General features: G+C 38.3%; 1 protein-coding gene across 1 annotated transcript in view; it reads right to left on the minus strand.

Moving 5' to 3' along the window:
* Nucleotides 1–14,503, minus strand: part of LOC124577805 (serine-rich adhesin for platelets-like) — a 43,782-nt gene extending 29,279 nt beyond the window's left edge. Inside the window, exon 1 of the mRNA XM_047131224.1 lies at nt 14,139–14,503. The gene's annotated coding sequence lies outside the window, so the exon portion shown is untranslated. The remainder of the gene's footprint in view (nt 1–14,138) is intronic.
* Nucleotides 14,504–22,460: the final 7,957 nt, after the last annotated feature.

Here is a 22,460-nt window from a genome sequence, read left to right on the forward strand (position 1 = left end):
AAGAACTAACATTTTAAAACAGCTGTACAAGGTATATAAGATACCATTATTGGCAAAATTTCCATATCATTGCCAAAACTTCCACATTCAGAAAGAGGCTGCATCCCATCAATAAATAGGCACAGAAACATGGAATTCTAAAAATGGCAGCTGTGAAAAAGAGTTATACAATTCTCACTCAGGTTCATGACTGCTTGTACTTCACAAGCCACCTAATCACTGCCCGGTATACAACTTTGAAAGGTTCCCATACATATTGCTACAGAGGTCTCACGAAATACATCCTTCCAGAATGAGATTTTCACTCTGCAGTGGAGTGTTCGCTGCTATGAAACTTCCTGGCAGATTAACACTGTGCACCGGCGGACTGAGACTCAAACTCGGGACCTTTGCCTTTTGCAGGCAGGTGCTCTACAGTCTGAGCTATCCAAGCACGACTCACGCTCCATCCTCACAGACTGATTTCTGCCAGTATCTCATCTCCTGCCTTGGAAACTTCACAGAACCTCTACTGCGAACCTTGCACAACTAGCACTCCTAGAGGAAAGGATATTGCGAGGTAAAAATCTCATTCTGGAAACATCGTCCAGGCTGTGGCTAGGCCGTGTCTCCGCAATATCCTGTCTCTCTGGGGTGCCAGTTCTACAAGGTTTGCAGGAGAGCTTCTGTGAAGATTGGAAGGTAGGAGACAAGATACTGGCAGAAATAAGGCTGCGATGATGGGGGGTTGAGTCGTGCTTGGGTAGCTCAGACAGTAGAGCACTTGCCTGCAAAAGACGAAGGTCCTGAGTTCAAGTTTCAGTGCGGCACACAGTTTGAAATATATCCTCCTTGGAATGTGGTAAGATGAAAATAGAGCTTTAAATACTCCAAATGAGTAAAAAGTTTAGAACTCTCACAAGTGCTGTTGTAAAACTAAGATATATAGTCAAAATAATTTTCAGGAGCCTTTTAGTAAATGAATGTCTTTCTATACCCTGAAGAAATTATATTTTTTTCTGAGGTCTCAGGTGTACAGTGTTCTCCATTGAGAGAAACCTCAAAGTGCACTGTAATCTACTATGAATGAGTCAGTAACAAACTCTTTACACTATTGGGGAGTGGGATAGATTGTTTCATAGAAGCTTATCCATAAAGAATTTTCTATGTTTTTAATTTCTGGCCATGTTTCATTAGCTATTTCTAACCCAGTAGTCTGTCTAACACTGAACCACCACTGCATTTGCTCCATTTGTTTTCCCAATACACATATCAATAATTCACTATTCACTGCAACAGATAACTCCATTTTTTATCATTTGAAAATGATACTAGTATCGCACATTCAGGGCCATACTGAAACATAGAGCAAACAATGTATTGGAGGGAAATTGTTCACAGTTAATTATAAATGTGTGCTCATGTAATTTCAATATGAGGTACAGCAAAGACCAGGCTTTAGTTGAGCAATGGGTCATGTAATTTCAATACGAGGTAGAGCAAAGACCAGGCTTCAGTTTATCAGTGGGTCACCCAGTGACCTATACTGGCACACAGCTCAGTTTCAATAGATTCTCATCAAGTCTGACTAACATGAAATCTGCAGCATGGCAGAAATATATAGAAGCTTCAGGTAACATATACTAAAAATAACTCACGCGAAACATACTTGAGAAACTCCAAGAAAGAATCTAGGAATATCATTCAGCCCTGTAAACACCATTCCCCCAATGGCTGCCAAGATAACATTACACTACTAATAAAAGTGAAATATCTGCTTCATCCAATTTACTGTCTTGCAAACAAACACACAATATAGGGTGTAAGAAGCTTGCTTTTTTTTAAAAAGAAAACTCAGATAACAGTAATCCTGGAGAGGGTCTCAATCACGAAAACTAGCATAACAATATGTGGAGACATGAATGTCAACACAGAAGATCAGGGCAAAATTAGCAACAGCTTCCTAAACATTTTGAACACTTTTGGTGTGAGAAGAATGGTAAACACTGCAACGATGATTTTAAAAAGTTCAGTTTCAATTTTTGACCACGTACTTATGGGCACTGACAGGGAAAACTGTAAGGTATTTATAAGAGAGCATGGCATTTCAAATTATTACTGTCAGATAATAGAGCTAAAAACATGCTCAAAGAAACTTCCTGGCATATTAAAACTGTGTGCCGGACCGAGACTCGAACTCTGGACCTTTGCCTTTCGCGGGAAAGTGCTCTACCAACTGAGCTACCCAAACACGACTCGCCCCGTCCTCACAGCTTCACTTCTGACAGTATCGACGTCTCCTACCTTCCAAACTTTACAGAAGCTCTCCTGCAGAAGTAAAGCTGTGAGTACCGGGCATGAGTCGTGTTTGGGTAGCTCAGTTGGTACAGCACTTTCCCGCAAAAGGCACAGGTCTCGAGTTCGAGTATCGGTCCGGCATACAGTTTTAATCTGCCAGGAAGTTTCATATCAGTGCACACTCCGCTGCAGAGTGAAAATCTCATGCTCAATGAAACCTGTGAAACTGCAGGCCTACAAGAGGATCGTCTCAGATCATAAGGTAGATACTTTTTCTATATACTGGCAAATCTAACCTGAGATGAAATGTATACGGAAAGCAATGTAGATGCTAAGACCTCTAAATTTTGCACATTATTTAAATTAATTTTTGAGGTGACACTTACAAAAGTAGACATTCCTACTGCTGCAGATAGGAAAACAGATGGGTAACTGCAGGTTTTAGAAAGTTCTCACAGACACTCAATTTTCTTAGTTCCTTGCAAGAGCATTGCACTAACCCACATATCCTTAAACACTATCACGGGTATTTAAAAAATATATTATATTTAAAAAACAAAGAAAAAAACCATTCAATGACAAGTTATTATGTAATTCAGTAAATAAAAGCAAAGTGGTGTGGAAGGTTATAAACCATGAAGTTGGAGAGGGCAGACACAGGGATAATAGTACACATATCAAAAATGAGGACAGAATAACAGGAAGTCCGCAGCAATTAGGAATGTTTGTAAATGATTATTTCTCTGGCATTGCAAAGACGGTGCAGAAAAATCTTTCTAGAACACATTTAGCACCCACAAAGGCTTCCACAGCATTCACAATCATGATGTTTCCCTCAACAGATTTTGAAGTTAGGAATACAGCACAACAATAGTCAGCAGGCATAGATGAGGTTCCCGTCTCTGTTCTGAAGGCGTGCATACAACACCCGTTAACAAACACAATAAATGAATCTTTTAGTTCAGGAGTTTTTTCCCAGAATAACTAAAGCAAGCATGGGTGGAGCCATTGCTAAAGAAAGGTAATGCGGAGAGAACTGGAAACTAATAGCCACTTTCACTATTCTCAAAAATAACTGAAACAATCACGAAAGATAGACTGATGAACTATATGAATAAACAAACCATCCTTAATGAAGCACAGTTTAGATTCAGAAGTAGAAGAAGTATAACAACACCCATTGCAGAATTCATGAAGATGGTACCCGATGTTCTCAAAAACAATGATTGTGTTACTGGCAATTTCTTAGACTTGTCCAAGGCTTTTGACACCTCTGACCATAAAATACTATTGAGCAAGCTAGGTATAAGCGGGACAGCGAATGACTGGTTTTAGTCTCACTTCAAAAAGAGGATGCAAAAGGTGAAGAATGTTCAACCATCTGCTGATGATAAATGTTTGGTAAAACAACATTCAGATAAGATACATAAATCACATTCCACATAAGCAAGACATGGAAAAAAAGTTCTCTTTGCTGATGACATCAACATCGTAGTCACTGATAAGACATGAGAATGCCTGTTAGAGAAAGTGGATGAAATGCTAAATGATGTTTACAATTGGGCAGTATGTAATAAATTAAGCACAACAAAAAGAAAACAAACAGTATGCATTTGAGCATAAAGAGAGGAACCAACTCTTGTCACATTAAGGATAATAAACACGTAGATTGTGTAGCAAACAACAAAGTTTTTAGGGATGGACATTGATTGTCAGCTATTATAGTATGTACAAGGATACTGGCAAAGATAATGTCATCAACATATTATGTTTTTGGGGTGTTAGCGTCAGGTCGTAACAGCCAATGTTGTGACATATTATGTCTACATATACTCAGTTCTTAGCTATGGGATTCTTTTGTGGGGATCGAAGTCACAAAACAGGGACACAAGTTTTTCCAATTGCAAAAAAAGGCCATAATAATTTTAACTGAAAGTAGCTGTCGGGCCCACTGTAAAGAGTAAAGAGCTACTTCAAAAATTAGGCATCCTTACTGTACCAATTGAGTGTGTACATCAATCTGTGGCGCATATCGGACAAAATATTAATAAATACTGCACTAATAGTTCTATTCCTAATCATGGAACAAGAGCTAGTTTGGAGTTAAATTCAAACAGGAAAAACAACCAAAAACCCAAAGCAGTGAACCAGAGCATAAAATTGTGTAACAAATTGCCAAAGGTAGCGGAAAAGATTACTAAAACACATTTGTTTAACAAGGCAGCTAAAATGTTCTTCACAAGTAATGCATATTGCACAATTCAAGATTACTTAGAGGACACAGAGTAGTGGATAGTAATGAATGGTGCCTTGTCACATTTCAATACAGGGTTAGGGTTTACCGCTTTCACAAGGATCATGTGTGAAGCTGTATAAAGCATAACAGTTACGTCTGCCAAATGAGGCAATACAGCTGTTAGGATGCTGACCTCATATTGATGATGGAGCTGCTCTGTCCAGCCATTCTGATTAGGGTTTTATGTGGTTTTCCTAGATCCCTATGGCAAATGCCATGATGGTTCCTTAAACTAGGCCACTGTCATTCACCTGTCCTATTCCCATATGCTACCTGCCTATCCTCTTAAAGCATGTTATACGTGCTGTGTGATGTATTTTGCTCTGCTGATTGGCACTGTATTACCTCGACAAACCCTGTATCATTGCGAGATGATCCTTGGATGAATGAACAGAAATAAAAAATAATTTGCAGAGTGACATCAACAATTTGCCAGGGAGAAATCACAAGGGAATTCCATCACATGAAATAATTGATTACCCACTGCTGTTACAGTGAATGGCATGTTATTTAATTTGAAATAGGAAGCAAAACCAGTTTTCTGTGAATCATAAAAGTGTTCCAAATACGTAATTAAGACACTGGCCTCTCGCTCAACAAGCCAAAGCCAACAGCGGGTGTTAGAGAGAGAGAGAGAGAGATTTCCTTCTTGTACAGTTATTTATTTAGCTTAACCAGAGTGGAGTGATATGTTTAACAAGAACAGTTGTTCCCCATTAAGGCCAACATATTAATTATTAAAACGACTACAAAAATCTCCACTCCACTCTACTTTTTAAGATGATGTGTGGTTGGTGATGGAAATGTATCTGGGTCTGAAGAGCAATTTATATATCATAAAACAAAGCACTGTGAACTGAACAATTTGGTAAATATCTCAAACTGAGTAACAGTGAAATGGAACTGTCTTTACCGTAGGAATTGTACCTGGTATGCGACAACTCCTACCCCCATGAACCATGGACCTTGCCGTTGGTGGGGAGGCTTGCGTGCCTCAGCGATACAGATGGCCGTATCGTAGGTGCAACCACAACGGAGGGGTATCTGTTGAGAGGCCAGACATATGTGTGGTTCCTGAAGAGGGGCAGCATCCTTTTCAGTAGTTGCGGGGGCAACAGTCTGGATGATTGACTGATGTATTGTATGATTATATGATAGCGGAACAAACACTGGTAGCAGTTACTTCTGTAAAATATCTGGGAGTATGCGTACGGAACGATTTGAAGTGGAATGATCATATAAAACTAATTGTTGGTAAGGCGGGTACCAGGTTGAGATTCATTGGGAGAGTGCTTAGAAAATGTAGTCAATCAACAAAGGAGGTGGCTTACAAAACACTAGTTCGACCTATACTTGAGTATTGCTCATCAGTGTGGGATCCGTACCAGGTCGGGTTGACGGAGGAGATAGAGAAGATCCAAAGAAGAGCGGCGCGTTTCGTCACTGGGTTATTTGGTAACCGTGATAGCGTTACGGAGATGTTTAATAAACTCAAGTGGCAGACTCTGCAAGAGAGGCGCTCTGCATCGCGGTGTAGCTTGCTCGCCAGGTTTCGAGAGGGTGCGTTTCTGGATGAGGTATCGAATATATTGCTTCCCCCTACTTATACTTCCCGAGGAGATCACGAATGTAAAATTAGAGAGATTAGAGCGCGCACGGAGGCTTTCAGACAGTCGTTCTTCCCGCGAACCATACGCGACTGGAACAGGAAAGGGAGGTAATGACAGTGGCACGTAAAGTGCCCTCCGCCACACACCGTTGGGTGGCTTGCGGAGTATCAAGGTAGATGTAGATGTGGCCCTGTAACACTAACCAAAATGGCCTTGCTGTTGTGGTACTGCGAACGGCTGAAAGCAAGGGGAAACTACAGCCGTCATTTTTCCCCGAGGGCATGCAGCTTTACTGTATGATTAAATGATGATGGCTTCCTCTTGGGTAAAATATTCCGGAGGTAAAATAGTCCCCCATTCGGATCTCTGGGCGGGGACTACTCAACAGGACGTCATTATCAGGAGAAAGAAAACTGGCGTTCTACGGATCGGAGCGTGGAATGTCAGTTCCCTTAACAGGCAGGTAGGTTAGAAAATTTAAAAAGGGAAATGGATAGGTTGAAGTTAGATATAGTGGGAATTAGTGAAGTTCGGTGGCCGGAGGAACAAGACTTTTGGTCAGGTGAATACAGGGTTATAAATACAAAATCAAATAGGGGTAATGCAGGAGTCGGTTTAATAATGAATAAAAAAATAGGAGTGCGGGTAAGCTACTACAAACAGCATAGTGAATGCATTATTGTGGCCAAGATAGACACGAAGCCCATGCCTACAACAGTAGTACAAGTTTATATGCCAACTAGCTCTGCAAATGATGATGAAATTGATGAACTGTATGACGAGATAAAAGAAATTATTCAGGTAGTGAAGGGAGACGAAAATTTAATAGTCATGGGTGACTCGAATTCGAGAGTAGGATAAGGGAGAGAAGGAAACATAGTGGGTAAATATGGATTGGGGGAGAGAAATGAAAGAGGAAGCCGTCTGGTAGAATTTTGCACAGAGCATAACTTAATCATAGCTAACACTTGGTTCAAGAATCATGAAAGAAGGTATATACATGGAAGAATCCTGGAGATACTAGTAGGTATCAGATAGATCATATAATGGTAAGACAGAGATTTAGGAACCAGGTTTTAAATTGTAAGACATTTCCAGGGGCAGACGTGGACTCTGACCACAATCTATTGGTTATGAACTTTAGATTAAAACTGAAGAAACTGGTAAAAGGTGGGAATTTAAGGAGATGGGACCTGGATAAACTGAAAGAACCAGAGGCTGTACAGAGTTTCAGGGAGAGCATAAGGGAACAATTGATAGGAAGGAAAGAAATACAGTAGAAGAAGAATGGGTAGCTCTGAGGGATGAAGTAGTGAAGGCAGCCGAGGATCAAGTAGGTAAAAAGACGAGGGCTAGTAGAAACCCTTGGGTAACAGAAGAAATATTGAATTTAATTGATGAAAGGAGAAAATATAAAAACGCACTAAATGAAGCAGGCAAAAGGGAATACAAACGTCTCAAAAATGAGATCGACAGGAAGTGCAAAATGGCTAAGCAGGAATGGCTAGAGGACAAATGTAAGGATGTAGAGGCTTATCTCACTAGGGGTATGATAGATACTGCCTACAGGAAAATTAAAGAGACCTTTGGAGAAAAGAGAGCCACTTGTATGAATATCAAGAGCTCAGATGGAAACCCAGTTCTAAGCAAAGAAGGGAAAGCAGAAAGGTGGAAGGAGTATATAGAGGGTCTACACAAGGGCGATGTACTTGAGGACATTATGGAAATGGAAGAGGATGTAGATGAAGACAAAATAGGAGATACAATACTGCGTGAAGAGTTTGACAGAGCACTGAAAGACCTGAGTCGAAACAAGGCCCCGGGAGTAGACAACATTTCATTGGAACTACTGACGGCCTTGGGAGAGCCAGTCCTGACAAAACTCTACCATCTGGTGAGCAAGATGTATGAGACAGGCGAAATACCCTCAGACTTCAAGAGGAATATAATAATTCCAATCCCAAGGAAAACAGGTGTTGACACATGTGAAAATTACCGAACAATCAGTTTAATAAGCCACAGCTGCAAGATACTAACGCGAATTCTTTACAGACGAATGGAAAAACTGGTAGAAGCTGACCTCGGCGAAGATTAGTTTGGATTCTGCAGAAATGTTGGAACACGTGAGACAATTCTGACCCTACGACTTATCTTAGAAAATAGATTAAGGAAAGCCAAACCTACATTTCTAGCATTTGTGCACTTAGAGAAAGCTTTTGACAATGTTGACTGGAATACTCTCTTTCAAATTCTAAAGGTGGCAGAGGTAAAATACAGGGAGCAAAAGGCTATTTACAATTTGTACAGAAACCAGATGGCAGTTATAAGAGTCGAGGGGCATGAAAGGGAGGTAGCGGTTGGGAAGGGAGTGAGACAGGGTTGTAGCCTCTCACCGTTGTTATTCAATCTGTATATTGAGCAAGCAGTAAAAGCAACAAAAGAAAAATTCTGAGTAGGTATTAAAGTCCATGGAGCAGAAATAAAAACGCTGAGGTTCGCAGGTGACATTGTAATTCTGTAAGAGACAGCAAAGGACTTGGAAGAGCAGTTGAATGGAATGGACAGTGTCTTGAGAGGAGGATATAAGATGAACATCAACAAAAGCAAAACGAGGATAATGGAATGTAGTCGAATTAAGTCGGGTGATGCTGAGGGAATTAGATTAGGAAATGAGTCACTTAAAGTAGTAAAGGAGTTTGCTATTTGGGGAGCAAAATAACTGATGATGGTCGAAGGAGAGAGGATATAAAATGTTGACTGGCAATGGCAAGGAAAGCGTTTCTGAAGAAGAGAAATTTGTTAACATCGAGTATAGATTTAAGTGTCAGGATGTCGTTTCTGAAAGTATTTGTATGGAGTGTAGCCATGTATGGAAGTGAAACATGGACAATAAATAGTTTGGACAAGAAGAGAATGGAAGCTTTCGAAATGTGGTGCTACAGAAGAATGCTGAAGATTAGATGGTTAGATCACATAACTAATGAGGAGGTATTGAATAGAATTGGTGAGAAGAGGAGTTTTTGGCACAACTTGACTAGAAGAAGGGATTGGTTGGTAGGACATGTTGTGAGGCGTCAAGGGATCACCAATTTAGTATTGGAGGGCAGCTTGGAGGGTAAAAACCATAGAGGGAGACCAAGAGAGGAATACACTAAGCAGATTCAGAAGGATGTAGGCTGCAATACGTACTGGGGGATGAAGCAGCTAGCACAGGATAGAGTAGCATGGAGAGCTGCATCAAACCAGTCTCAGGACTGAAGACAACAACAACAACAACAACAACAACAACAACAACAACATGTGACAACTATACTACATTACCAAAATATTTATGAAGGGTTAGTATATCAGGCTCCAGGATAAGAGGGACCTACCTGTTGGCAACAGTTACCTACCCTTCCTTTTTGAACTTCTCACGAGCTATCCCACTTTCCTCAGGGGCCAGAGACAGTAGTTATGTGCCTGCAAGTTGTGCCTGTGTGAATGTGTGCGTGTTTTCTAATTCAGAAGAACACCTTTTGGCCAAAAGCTTAAAAATATAGCAGGTCTTCTCATTGTGCCTGCCTGTAGCTCAGTGTCTCCTCTCTATGGGGAATAGCAACCTATCCTTTTCATAATATTGCCATCTTTATGAAAGAATGCCTTCATTGCTGAAAAACAGGCTGTAAGAATAATATGTGGTGCTCACCCATGATTATCCTGTAGACATCTGTTTAAGGACTGCTGCTTCAGGATATAGTTATTCTCTCATGAAATTTGTTGTAAATAATACACTGCAGTTGAAAAGAAGCAATGATATACACAATTACTGTACCAGAACAAAAATGACATTCAATACACCACATTAAGGCTATCTTTAGTACAGAAAGGGTTGTACAATGCTGCACCCAAAATTTTTTATCATTTACCCAGTGATGTAAAATGTGTGCGACACACAACAAAGTTTAATTTGAAAATAAATGAAAAAGTTTCACCTTGTTAATTCCTCCTATTCTGTGAAATAATATCTGCTATTGTAATCTGTAAAAGCTGGTGATTACTCCCATCTCTAAGTCATCTTTTTATTATTTTGGAAAGAAAAGAAAGACTGTTGTCAATGATCAGGTCTATTTAGAAAATACTTAATGATATGAATATGGAAGACTCAGTCCACATCATTACTAATTATTGTGCAAATGACCCATGGAAAATTAAACTAACTAGCTCTCACCCCTTGAAGGAAAGTACTAGGCAGCAATTCTCTCTCATAATTTTACAGTATATATTCTTGGGTGGTTCTCTCTTCTAATATAATACTTCATTTCCACTTTTTTTTATATATAAATTACTTTATAATGATATACAGACTCCTGTGGAAAACCTGATGACTGTACTGCGTAAATTCTAGCTTGTTCCCAATAGTTTCAATCGCTTAGCCTGCATGATGGGGATATGATCACAACACACAACATAAAGCAACTGTTATGTACTGTGGGATACGATACGTTTAGGGGATAGATTTACAAAAAAATTATTTGTCTTAATATTTATGAGAGAGGGTCATGCCAAGGCATACCACTGCAGAGGGAAAGATTTGCTTGGGCATCAATCATCTCAATCTGGAACACCCTATATTAATTAATTCAGCACTTCAAGAATACCACAAAGTTGTAAACTCTTGTTCTTTACAAAAACTGGGTCTCAGCATTATTTTCTTTCCCCAAACAATGGAGAAGATAGGAGATGATTGCAGTAGAAATTACATTTTAGTGAATCCAAATTAAAGAATGGTGTTTTACACTGACGTGTTGATACACAAGCTGTCAAGAATAAACTTCTCAGTATCCTGCAGGTGACAAGAAATTAGCACGGAAAACTATCCACCAACTTCATTTGAAATACAAATACAGGAAACTATAGACAGCAATAAATGATCTTCTATACTACTGTGAGACACATAAGTGGCAGTTTCTTTTCGTTATGCTTCATAAATTTTCACTAAGACGACTTCTCAGAAAACCGTGGTGCTGTAAATGACAAACATGGGGAATTTTTCCACTATCAATCTCAACAGAAGGAAGAATGCGAGTTTAAAATACCACTGATGATAAGGACGTTAGATATGGAGCAAACATTTCGATCTAGGATGAAAATAGTTGAGTCCTTTTAAAATGACATTTGTCATAGGAAACCTAGAGAAACCACAAAAAACTTATGTAAGGATGGCTTAACACGAATTCGAAATGCAATCCAATCAAATATGGATGCAGCATCCCACCAAGTAATGTTGAAACTCGGAAGGAAGGCACAATGAATAGTGGATATCAGTGTTAACCAATATATGATGGATATGCATCGGTGAATTAGCAACAACATTAATCTGATAGTAGCCTAACTAAATGTGCCTCCAATGAATTTGCTCTGAAGTAGAAGGGTAAGAGAAACACATCTTTTTTTTTAAGAATAAGTCTGTAAGTGTGGACCACCTAATAAAAGCTAGAGCTGAACTCTCACCTTAATGAGCATTGCAGTGTTCAGTGTGCTAGTGAGTATAAAGATTATCTGTTTGTTAGATGTTTCTTAGTAATTCACAAACAAGAAAAGCAAAAAATGCAACAAAAAAATGAAATTTGATCGAGCTGCAAGATAAATTTTAAAGTCTACTCACATTCACAAAAAGTTAGGCCAACTTTGGATACAACAGCTACTCAGTCCTGTTGCATATCTCTCTAACTGCTCCATTCCCCCCTCCCCTCTTCCTCACTAATGGTAATGTGTAGTGCCACTACTTGTCAAAATTTCAAGGCTGGAAGAATGATGAAGGAATTATTCATGTAGTGGACAATGAATATTTATATGGGAGAAACGTATACAAGGAATAAACATTCATTTTCCATAGAAGAATGTTGGCACCATATCCTCAAAATCACATTCCTGCCATTGTCACAATGGGCATGTAAATGTGACTAACTTTACAGATGTTAGATTGGAAAATCACTTTTTGCCCTTTTTTGCCAGCTTCACATTTCTGTCACCCAAAAGAGATCCTCTGTGAATATCTTAATATATCACACATCACTAATAACTGAAAAATTGTTGAGAGTCATTAAATTAGAGAATTTAGGATAAACTGAGGCAATAGTTTAATTTGGGTGTTCTCTCAGCGAGCTTTACAGTATACTATGCCTGATTAGTAAACTAGCCAACAAGCATGATGACATAATGTAACTTAAAGCTCATTGGACATTTCATTCTGCAGATACTGTATGCAGTACCAAGAACTAATCCCTCTCACCCTCAATCATTCATAGCATATTTTGAGACAAAAAAAATGCTTATGCCCAGGAAGTCAGATAAGCTTGTGACAAAATTGTAGTTCGGAGGAGAGAGACCCCCTATTTGAATTAGTTAAAATTAGACTTCAGAAGCATAAGCTATTTCAATTCTTAAAGACTAGTGATGATAGGTGGAAACCTATATATCAGGTTCTGTATGGCCTTTCACGTGTCATCAATAAATAAGATGTAATGTAAAACGAAACCACAATTTTCTGGAATAACTGAAATGCCAGTCCTACAATCAAATAATCAGAAACTAGACAACATCGTTATGGCAGTGATGTGCAAGAGAGGGCTGTGTAACTGTGGAGAAAAAATTGATAAGGATGAATAATAACAGGCAGTATCCAAGTCTAGCATCATAACAGGTAACAACCAATGCAAAGAATAGTAAAGAACACATCAGCATGATATTCAAGTAAAGGGGAAAAAAATCAGTATGTTTATTAGTTTCACATACTTTTGATCAACTTTAGCACATTAGCCTGTCCCTACAACTGACTAGTGTATTTTTATAAGCTGGAGCTTGGCCTACTGGTTAAATTGTGTGACACGCTAAAAAACTAAATTCACAGAATATAGAATTATGACCGTAACTTCTATGCATATACATGATACAGTTAAGACATATTTAAACAAACTTATTTTTCTTTTTACATGCCAAGTAATATCACTACATAGGGAAAGATTGATTTGGGCATCGATCGTATCAATCGGGAACACACAACATAATTAATGCAGCACTCCTAGAACACAAATTATACACCAATGCTAAACAGTGATTGAAACAATTATAGCACAAGAATAAAATATGACTATTACATCAATTGTACCAAACTACAACTTGCCAATAAAGTTTCTACTAGAGCAGGGTGCTTACTATACAACAGATTAGCAAACAGTTTAAAAAAATATTAACACACTAGCAGGTTTAAAAACCAAAGAAAGAATGTGCTTCAAAAGAGCATGATTGTAAAGTGTTAAATAATGTTATAACGCCAGGCACCATTCCAAAAAAATTAGATTTTGCAGTACTAAACCAATATCTTCAGGACTGTGCTTCATATATTATGTCATTCATTGCAGCAGAAACTGTAATTGGTTGCCAATATGTTGTAAATTAATATTAAGAAATGGCTTTGCCTACGTTTTCATTAATTATTTTACATATATGGGTAAGTCTATTGTAAAATAATATATGTGCGCAAACTGTAATTTACACAGCTGATGAAATTTTAAATGCTTAATGATGTATCCAATACCGCTCCAAACAACGATCAAGGATGGGTGAATAAATAAATAAATAAACGTAAATTTTAATTTCCTTTATTACTGTTATTGCTACAACAAGAAAACATCGTCTTTCCAACTTTAAATAGATGCTGGACAATATGGTAATCAAGCGTCAACTGCGCCGGTGAAAAGAAGAAATAAAGCAAAATAATTTTTTCGTGGTATTACAGAACTCACGACCAACGTCATTTTCGTGAGTGTGAAAGACACAAGACAGGAACGACAATTAATGTCTAACAAATAAGAGGAACAAAGCATTAATGAGTTAACCCACGTCCAAACAGAATTTCATGGGTACGACGAACACTTAACATTCTTATTTTTTAACAGTAATAATACTCGCACTTTTTTCAGTTTCCTTCACAGTTTTACGAAAAACGAAGATCCCGCATACAGGAAACGAGCTTTCAAAGCTACAGCTTACTAAACTGATACAAAACCACAAACAACTGCATTTAAAGCAGCCATACTACGTATTTACATTCAGCAAAGTGTCATCCAAACGTTGCAAATCCAGCGACAGTCAAGGCAACGTATACCCGAAGCTACGCCTACAACACAAAACCGTGAAGATTTGTTAATAGGATTTTTCCAGTGTTCGGAACGGAGCTATTTTGATGCAAACCATTAGCCACCAGATCCCCAAACACAGATTTATTTAGTTCCATTAAAAAGAAAAAAAAACATTAGCAATGTAAAATAACCTTCGGGTAATGGTGGCCATTACAAAATGCACGCACGTACATACACACATTACACACACAGTCTTGAAATATGTGTTAAATGTGTTCGTACAAAACATACCATACTATTACGGAACTGGTTTCCTTACTCACATTTAACATTTTATGAACGTATTCAACAATGATCAGCCCAAAACCTGATTTTCACGTACGTTAACATAACATAAATCCTAAAAAAAAATTAAATGTTAACTTTTCTTACCTACGTATTTCTTTAACTGCGACGAATCCCTTGTTTAAGTACAACTAATTATAGCATTATTTCAATGATATGAAATACCATCATCACGGCTCGCTCTAACATAAATGTCGCCTGCCCTCGACACGATCTTTGCCGAGAAGTAATGTTCAGCAAACAGAGAGTTCAACTGTGTGGAAATCAGCAAAGAAGAAAAACCTAAGGTACTAAAATAGTGCCCAGTTTTGAGGAGAGTTTTAGATCCCTTTACAAGACGAAACAGACCATTATCTTATCGAAATTAAGAAAGTTTTCACTAGCTTTTTTTTTTATTTGTACGCATCCTCTTTAGGAGCACTACATTATATATCAAATCCGTCATTCGGGTACTCTCTGGACTATTCAATCAAATTCTGTGATGGTTCGATCTCTTTACGTATTTATGCAAAGGGGAGAAAATGGGAGGTACGAATTTTGAAAAATAGGGAGGACATTACGTCCAAACAAAGAAGGGTGGTTGGAAAAGAGTAGGGAAATGAAATGTTATGTATACACATTTAAACTGACGAAGATAAATCCTTAACAAGCTGTAACATACATACATACATTAATCCTTGTTCCATTTATCACGAATACGACATTTCGAAATGATATGGAACGTGTCACTTTAACATAAGTTTTCTTTGCACAAAATAACTAATTATTTTTTTACAGTTACTGCAACATATATAAGAATTCATCTATTGAGAAGAAGGAGTTGTCATTCAGAAGTTCTTTTAATAAGCTTTTAAATGTTGGTTGGCTATCTGTCAGACTTTGTGGCAGCATAATTCACCCCTTTCTGTGCCAAAGTGAGATTTAATCCAACATAGTGAATATCATCCTTTCTTCTAGTGTTGTAGCTATGCACTTCACTGTTATTTTTGAATGGGGATGGGATATTAATGATAAATTTCATAAGTGAATATATATATTGCGAAGGTACTGTGAATATCCCGAGTTCCTAAAATAAATGTCTGCAAGGTGCTCTTGGGTGGGCTCCAGCAATTATTCTGATGACACACTTTTCTGCAATGAATACTTTCTCTCTTAATGACGAATTGCCCCAAAATATGATTCCATATGAAAGCAATGAATGAAAATAGGCATAGTAGGCTAATTTACTGATACGTCTATCAGCAAAATTTGCAGTAACCCTAATTGCATAAGTAGCTGAATCTAACTGTTTCAGCAGATCATCGATATGTTTCTCCCAATTCAATTTCTCATCAATGCACACACCCAGAAATTCTGAATATTCTGCCCTACCAACAGAATTCCGTTCATAGTATATATTCATCAATGGTTTTAATGCTATTTACTGTACAGAATTGTATAAACTGTGTTTTCTCAAAATTTAGTGAGAGTCCATTTGCAGTGAACCAGTTAATAATTTTCTGAACGACATTATTTGCAATTTCCTCAGCTGATTCTTGCTTGTTGGGTGTGATTACTATACTTGTATCATCAGCAAAAATAACCAGCTTTGCATCTTCATGAATATAGAGTGGCAAGTCGTTAATATATATTAAGAACAACATGGGACCCAAAACTGAACCCTGTGTGACACCATTCTTGATACTTCCCCAGTTAGAGGACTCTGCTGGTTTTTGAAGACTATCTGTACTGTTAATCTCTTTCTTCTGCATTCTTCCAGTTAAGTAGGAATGAAACCATTTGTGCACTGTCCCACTCATACCACAATACTTAAGCTTATCTAGAAGAATTTCATGATTCACACAATCAAAAGCCTTTGAGAGATCACAAAATGTCCCAATGGGTGACGTTCAGTTAAAACAGTGCACATTAAATACAATCTGAATTATTAGACAAGACTCACTTTTTGTCACATTGTACATAGCTACAAGGCACAGGAATCTAAGGCTCCAAACTGACAATAAACCCAGAACGCTACACACAGATATCATGGTTACAATGTGAATTCACATGTTCATATATAGTGACATTTCAATAATATTAATTAAAGAAAGAGCTAAACATTTAAGTAATGATGCCACTATGTTTAATAAGGAGTGTACAGCATATTTACTATTTGCGTTAACACGACATCGATGGAATAGAAATGGGAAGAAGCTATGGCAGTCTAAATTCTAAGGGTTCTGAAATCCTGTACCATTGTGGCAGAGGTGAGGCCACACACACATGTCAGAACACCTGCAGCAGGGCTCAGATCATCCACAGCAGACGCCATATCACCTACAGGACAGGCAGGGACATCTCTAGCAGCAGACATTACATTGGCAGCAGAGGATCCTGGAGAAGGCAGCGGACGACCCTGCCTAATTAGCAGAGGAACCTTCATCAGTAGTGGAGGAGGACCGTGCATCAGTACCAGAGTATACTTCATTGGCAGCAGAGGGCAGTTCACCAGTAGTGTGGGAGACACTTCACTGCAGGCTTCTCTGGCAGCTAGCATTCAGACACTAGCAATAGTAGGAGGATACCTTTTGCTGGTAGCAGTCGGTCCACTCACACCAGTAACTGCTGCAGAGAGCATTTCAATACAGCCAAAAGAAAGACAAACAAGGTGCAAGAAACCCATAGTGCTCAAAAGTTTTTGGTACCCCACCTCAAAACAACATCAGCTATTTGACAGCAAAGTTTGAGTGCAGCTGTACCAGTCTATATCCTAGAGGTTTCCATATTTTAAGCAATAATATCCAGAGTCTGCGAACTAAATCTCTTGAACTTGAAGTTGCAGTTCATGAAGCAAATACTTGCTTTATGTTTACGGTGGAACACTGATGATTATTTAGCCAGTCATATTTTTAGGAAGGATACAAAGTGTGGTAGAGTTTGTATTATTCATAAATCTAACGTGGAAGAGGAAATGAAGTGTGAGACAGCAACATTGAGTACTGAAAAACATTTTGAAGCTTCTGCCATTCAGTTTCATCGGCAACTGATTTACATAATAATTAATTCAGTACATAGGGCACCTAGTGGGTATGTAGACTCCATCATTACCAAATGGGGGCCTCAGCTGGACATTATGTTTACTGAAAAAACCGCTATAAATGTCTGTGGGGACTTTAATATAAACCTTGTTAATGATTCTTCATCAAGAAAGCTGTTTCTTAATTAACTGCAGACTGTCAACGAGTTTCCTCTTATAAGTCCACCTGCTTAGTTTAGTTGTTACATTCTTGCCTCCCAGGCAGGGAGCCCAGTTTAGATTTGTGGCCAGGTTACAGATTTTCTCCACTTGTGTACTGGATGTTGTGTTGCCCTCATCATCATTAATCATCACCGACATGCAAGTCACCCAGTGTGGCGTCACCTGAAATAAGACTTGCAACCCAGTGGCCAAACTTCCATAAGAATAACAGATGGAACAACACGTTTTCAAATATGGACACCACAGAGAGAGAAATTATTAATGCTGACTTAAGGCTATCTGATCATAATGCTCTCATCCTTAAAAAGCCAGCAGTAACCCATGAAGGAAATGACTATACTTTTTTCTAAAACAACAGAAGTGATTTTTCTGCAGAAAATTTCTTAAGCTTTGTCGTTAATCTGAGTAATGAGTCCTGTTTAGACATTTTTTACACTTATGTACTAACGATTGTTTTTAAACATTCATGTCAAATTTGAATTGTGTTTTCCAAAGGAACTGACTAGAGTCCATTCATGCTGGATTACTAAATCTAGTTTAAAAACGTTCATTTGTCAAATGAAAAGAGCCAGAGCTCCACTTTGTAAAATAGATAAAGACTTATAACCAATATATCACAGGTAACTGAAAAGCCAAAACTACTTAGAAACAATAGTGTAGTAAGGATGTTGGGCAATAAATCAAAATCTGTACAAGATATTGCACCAAGTGAAAGAGGTGAGATACATGAAGAACAGGAATTAACACTTACAAACGTTGATAATATCAAAATTGGCAAAACAGAGCAGCCAGATAACGTAAATGATTGCTTAACAAATGCTTTCCACACACTTAGCTTAAATTTCTGAAATCAGGACAAACTTAGAAATCGTACTCCTGCATACAGCGTGAGGTTAGTTCCAGCTTGTTAACATGAAGTAGTAACAGTGATTAAAAGACAGAACTGCAAAATGTCAGTGGTTGTGGATGATGTACCAGTGACATAATCGGTACTCCTTCACAAATTGCAGAGCCCTTTGCTCACAACTGTTAATTCATCATTCAGTTAGCGAATGTTTCCTAACAGAGCAAAAATATCGAAAGCGATACCTTTACTCAAGAGTGGTAGTAGGCATAAGATTGGAAGTTATCGACTCATTTCACTCCTCTCAGCATTCTCTAAAGTAACTGAAACGATCACAGTCTTCTGAATAATTATCACCATGTCTTTCGAATGGGTAGAAGCATAGAAAGAATGGTAATAGTTTACATAGACGACCAGCTAGAAACATGGATAACAACAATATTGTTGTAGGAGTTAATTTAGAGCTTTCTAAATCTTTCGGCACTGTTAGTCATGAAATTATTTGGGATAAACTGGAAACAATGGGGATAAATTGGATATAAAACAAGTGGCTTCAGTCATATTTGCAAAATAGATCACTGGTTAGGGAGCTCACATCTACTGATTCTAATCATAAAATCAGGTTAGTATCTGAAACAAACAAAGTCGAAATAGGTGTACCACAGTCTTGTATGTTAGGTCCCCTTTTGTTCTTTATTTATTTAAATGATATACACATTTCAGAAACTGCAGCCAAGATCATATTGTTTGCAACTGAAGCTAGTGGAATAGTAAGCAATGTTAAGGAATCTCTGTCCATAGTAAACGATCAAGTCCTCAAGTTCTTGCATTCAGTGTTAAAAGACCGACCATAATGCTAAGAAAACAAATTATATTCAATTTGTAAAGATGAATCAAAATCAAGATCTCCAACTAGTACTGTGTAGAAATTGGCATGATGCACAAAATTTTTAGGGATACATGTTCATCAAGATTTAAACTCCAAAGATCATGTTACTAAACTCATGCTTGTTTTGCTTTGAGAATTATTTCTAAAGTTTGCATCTCACATGGAGCTATAGTAGCTTATTTTCGCTATTTACAGTCCTTTGTAATTCATGGAATAGTTTTTGGGGTAAAATCGATGATCAATTCAACGAAATTTTTACATTGCATGAAAGGGGTATTTGAATCTTGTCACACAGCACTACTAGGTCTCACTGGAAGCCTGTATTTAAAAAGTTCTGTTTGCTTACTGTATGCTCCCTGTTCATAAACAAAAGTGTGTTGATGAGAAGAGCTAGACTTGATGACCTGCAAACCAACCATGATTACGCTAGTCACAACACACAGAAATATGGGTTCCTCCATACAGAAGTTGGAACAACACATACCCAAAGACATGTGAGCCACTTTGGTGTCATTCTTGATAATAGCCTGCCACCTTACATAAAGAGATTGCAGAAGGAAACAGCTCTTACAACAGAGTTAAAATCATTTCTTGTTGAAATGTGTTTCTACATTGTAGGTGAAGATGTTAGCTTATAGGAACACTAGGCCTTCATTTATTATTGTGTTCTTCTGATTCTGTAAACTGATGTACCATCTATACTGTGTTTGTGTTTGTGTTTGAAAAAGAACTTTTGTGCTATATGTTTTCTGATCTCTGCATTTCAAAGGGTGTGCAATATCCTCCTCAGAGCGCCTGCTCTGCTGCCACATTAGTTATGGCTGATATAATGTCAGCAAATTCTTGTGTATTGAATTTTCAGCAGTGTTATATAATGTTATTATTTTTTTTCGGTGTTTTATATCAAAATTTCATGTCCTAGTTATGTCACTGATTTACTTCTCGTGTATGATGCAGTTGCAATGTAGATTGTGAATTTGTAATTTTCCTTCCAACCATGAAATGAGTGAGGTGGCTTTGACACTCTTCATGAAGTTGGCTCGCGTTTGGGTAGAGTGGTGTTCATTCCCTGTCTGGCCACCCAGACTTGAGTTTCCCACAGTTTTCCCAATTTACTAAAGTGTGTGGTGGGATAGTGCTTCCTTCCCGATTCTTGTCATATCCTCTCCTACTTTCTTTATGTTTTATATATGTAAACAGGTTGCAGCAAAAATACGTGCCACAAATTCCAGGTCAAATTCCCCACATGTAGATGAAGAAATAATGTTATATGAAAAGGGTCTTGAATAACTTTGTTTCTACATTACAACTCATTTTCTCCAACTCATTAAACATGGGAAACATACACAAACAGAATGCACCAGCATACACATGCAACTCTTTTTCAAACTAGTATGCTTTCCATGGGCATTTACACAAGCATCACTCTGCCATAATAGTGAATCTCAGATGCACTGATGTATACCTGGAGTATTTGCATGGTTTCGCAGCTGTCCATAATACTGGCACAGAGACTCCGAACGTCTTGTACTGGGGTTTCATACACATCTGTTACCGAATCTGTAATTTGGAAGCCAACTTACATTAACGCTAAAAGAGGGTGTGCTCCATCATGCATGAAGTACCTGTTTTGTCATACAGTTAGAGGCACATCTGCTAACAAATCGTGTAGAATATTCTCTACGAAAGTATGATAGCTTTGTCCGTTGAGCCTAGGTGGAAGAAAGTGAGGCCCTACCAAACACTCACCAACAAAGCCAGCCCCAACATTCACAGAAAATCTGTGTTGATAACTAGCTTTCAACAATTGCATCTGGGTTGACTTCTGCCCATACGTACCGACTGTGAAAATTTACAATCTGATTTCGTTGAAACGACGGCTCATCTGTGAACACCACCGTTACACAAAAAATAAGATTGACACTTTGTTGAATAAAGTATTCGTAGAAGAGTAACCAGGCAGAAAAATCAGTTTCTGACAGTGCCTGGACATGCTGTAAATAGTATGGATACACCTGGTCCTCTTGTAACACCCACCAGTCATGTGGTCAACATTCAGTGCTGCAGCTACATGTCTTGTAGTGGCAATAGGGTCGTCGTCAACTTCATGACGAATTACTACCTCCTGTTGCAGTATCCTCATATGTCTAGGCCTCCACCGGTCGCGAGTATCAGGCATTTAGCCCCACATACCCTAACTCGACACACAATGGCTTTAAACGTTTTCCTGTCACGGCACCTTCACACAGGAAACATCTCCCGCTACAAACGTTGAGCGCGACCGCCATTGCCCTCAGCTAATCCATACATCAAATGGGCATCTGTCATCTCTGCGTTTGTGTACACTGCCATTTCACGAGCCAAGTCTGTGATTAACTCTACGTAGTAATTCGTGTGCTTTCTATAGACCCACTGCTCGCTGGAACAGTTTATATTACTCCTAAACAACCAATGATGTGTGTCATATGGCAACATGACATGTCAAACAAAACACTGGTAGTGTACAATGTAACCAGAGGTCACCAAGAGTGCATGTTCCTCAGGGGAATGTGTTACAGAACAAACTTATACATACACTTTAAAAGTCTTTCAGCAAAACGTACAGTTCCTACCAAACAAACTTGATGAAATAAATGTGCTTCTTAGCAATGATTGGAAGAAGGTATCAGTTTAATGTTTTTGTGAGCAATGGCTAGAGAAGGACCATTTACAGCATTCAAACATAACCGGTTTCACTCTGGCAAACAACTTTTGCAGATCAATATCAAAGCTTGGAGGAAGCTGCTTTAATGTAAAAGAAAACATAGACTATAAGATAATAGACTGTGTAAATCA

Source organism: Schistocerca americana, unplaced genomic scaffold, assembly GCF_021461395.2.
Source record: "Schistocerca americana isolate TAMUIC-IGC-003095 unplaced genomic scaffold, iqSchAmer2.1 HiC_scaffold_268, whole genome shotgun sequence".
Classification (NCBI taxonomy): Eukaryota; Metazoa; Arthropoda; class Insecta; order Orthoptera; family Acrididae; genus Schistocerca; species Schistocerca americana.